The sequence below is a fragment of the Lactuca sativa genome, chromosome 5 (genome assembly GCF_002870075.4).
Source record: "Lactuca sativa cultivar Salinas chromosome 5, Lsat_Salinas_v11, whole genome shotgun sequence".
Classification (NCBI taxonomy): domain Eukaryota; kingdom Viridiplantae; phylum Streptophyta; class Magnoliopsida; order Asterales; family Asteraceae; genus Lactuca; species Lactuca sativa.
In genome coordinates this window covers 205335716-205338335 of record NC_056627.2, presented here as the reverse complement: position 1 = coordinate 205338335, position 2620 = coordinate 205335716, and the positions used below count along the sequence as shown (strand labels likewise).

General features: G+C 40.6%; 1 long non-coding RNA gene across 1 annotated transcript; it reads right to left on the bottom strand.

Annotated features, from left to right (window-relative positions):
- Window positions 1-208: 208 nt before the first annotated feature.
- Window positions 209-1471, bottom strand: LOC128126262 (uncharacterized). Its single transcript, XR_008224046.1, has 3 exons — window positions 1393-1471; window positions 671-737; window positions 209-375 (listed from the first exon to the last, which is right to left on the bottom strand). It is a non-coding gene; the product is annotated as an uncharacterized LOC128126262 (long non-coding RNA).
- Between the last annotated feature and the right edge of the window lie 1149 nt (window positions 1472-2620).

The following is a 2620-nucleotide window of genomic DNA, read 5'->3' as shown; positions in this document are numbered from 1 at the left end:
ACAAAACACGATATAAGTTTGTCAAAACCTTTCTTTAAGAAATATATAATTTCCTCTTATATTAAAACCTCGGGATGTCATGTTCTATTATAGATCAAAAGCATAAACAAGACATTATAAGCTTTACAACCGTTATTTATAACTACTGACCTATAATCCATAAATCACGTATCATCATCATCCGACTATGCTCGGTGTAACAACGCAAATTTTCAAACAAATTTTTCATTTCAAAAATAAAGTATTTTCATTCAAACAAAGCATAATTATTCCAAGTGTTATGTCAAAATACAATTCATAGAATTCCCAAGATCTCAAAACATCAATCAGTGTGTACACATCACGCCGGCGCCTTCCCACGGTCCTCGCTAGTACCTAAAACACATACGTAACAACTGTAAGCATAAATGCTTAGTGAGTTCCCCAATATACAACTTACGCATATACGCCTTTCCAGGCCCTGACCTTCCGGTCCACAACACAACGCCTTCCAGCCCATAAAAACATAATCGCCTTCCGGCCCATAACATATTGCCTTCCGGCCCATATAAACATACATAGCACGCATGACAATTAACTTACCACATATAGCACGTATATCACATATCATATCCGACCTTCCGGTCCCACAGTCAAACCCTTCTGGGTACAGTATAGTGAGAAGACTCACCTCGTGAATACTGAAAGCTAGCAAATCCTGAAATCACTCGTGCTCGATCCGCCGAGCTACAAACTCCCTATAACATCATATATCTCTTATTAACACTTTTATCTTCTAAGTTAACTGACCCTAAGAAGTCACACATAGGTCAACTCTGGTCAACGGTCAACGGTCAACTCGACCGGACTCGGCGAGTCTAGAGGTCCTCCAATTCTCTAATATTCCCCTTCTACTCGTAGAGTATCCTCCTTGACCCGATGGGTTACTCCTGGAAGAATCGCGGGGCCACCCCGACTCAACTCGCCAAGCCTGAAGAACAACTCGACGAGTCCCAGTTATTCTTCAAGCTACTCGCCGAGTCTGTTCATCGGACTCGGCGAGTCCATGCCATGCAACCGCTCAAACTGCTTCCTAAGGTCAGAACTGCTTCGACCATTCATAGGTCTGGCCTTCCTAGACTGGTCCATCACGTAAGGTCCTCATTTCGGTGCTCATGATACACCCCAAGACTTATAATTTACATATTGACCTAAGGCATAAGGATTCCAATCCAAAACCTTCATCAATTCCCGAAATGCACAGGCATGGGACATTCTGGACCTCCAAAGGTCCCAATACAGGGTTACAATCGTTTGGGGGACTAGGGTAACATTCAATCTAGTCACAAAAGGGTTCCATAAACCCTAATTCCATAAACACATCAACATAGCAGAGTATACTCGAATTCTTACCTGGATGATGTACTCTCTGTGTCCCCAATCCTCAGAACGTGACTCCCTTGCTGTTCCTTTAGCCAAGCCCTTCTCTTCCTTGCACAACAACTCCTTCAATGGCCTTTAACCTTGCTCCAGATGCACACAATCGATTTAGGGTTCCTCTCAGAAGGCTAAAATGAACAATGACGGCCAATAAGTCCCTTTTATACGTCCCAAACCTGAACGGTTAGGGTTTTCGCTAAACAGCGCAGACTCGCCGAGTCCATATCTGGACTCGTCGAGTCCAGTCGCGAACCCGCGACCAGGTCTGCGATCCTACTCGGCGAGTCTAGGCTCCAACTCGCCGAGTCCCCTCTTAAAACACCCCAAAAACATAATTTTAACCATACCTGAGATTTCGGGCTGTTACACTCGGGGTCCACTACCTGTAATATAGAAAGCTGAGTGGGTCAGGCTTGGAAGCCTGGTGAGCATATAGGGTTTTCAACCCACGATAAATAAATTTATTGTACTTAAACATCAATCAATCAAACAATTAACCCAACCCCATTATCTTATTAATTTCTTAAGGGTTTACCCTAAGATTCAACTATCACTCCTTCCTAAGGATTCATCCTAAGGAATAGGCACAAGGTCACACCATCACCAGGGTTTATACAACAGGTGCTAAGTCCATAGCTCTCATTTATCGACAATATTAATTACATGTCAGTGGGTTTTTAGAGTACATCAAATGAACATATAGTTCATTAAACCTACAGGTTGCAGGCCTGCTAGTGTTCCACAGACTGTCTAGAATAGTCCAGGGTTGTCATCCATACTCTACTGAATGATGGGGGGCCAACATTTTAGGTAAGTGATTCTCTTAAATTTCACCACTCACCCCCAACACATTATCAATATTACTTATCATCTCCTTTATCCAAATCACCTTTCATCACACCCACTATTTCATCTACCCATGTTTTACCCAACATTTTTTTGTAGATTAAAATACATATACAGTTTAAATTATTTAAAAACATGTATAAATCATTCCTTCAACACCCATCACAAATAAACAAACTATATATATATATATATATATATATATATATATATATATATATATATATATTCACACAACACGTATTTTATGTAAAATACATCATATCTATGTGTAAGGAGAAAGTAACTACACACTCACCTGTTTTAATGAAAAATCGGACATCAATTCGTTTCCTAAAACGATCGTTTCTATTAA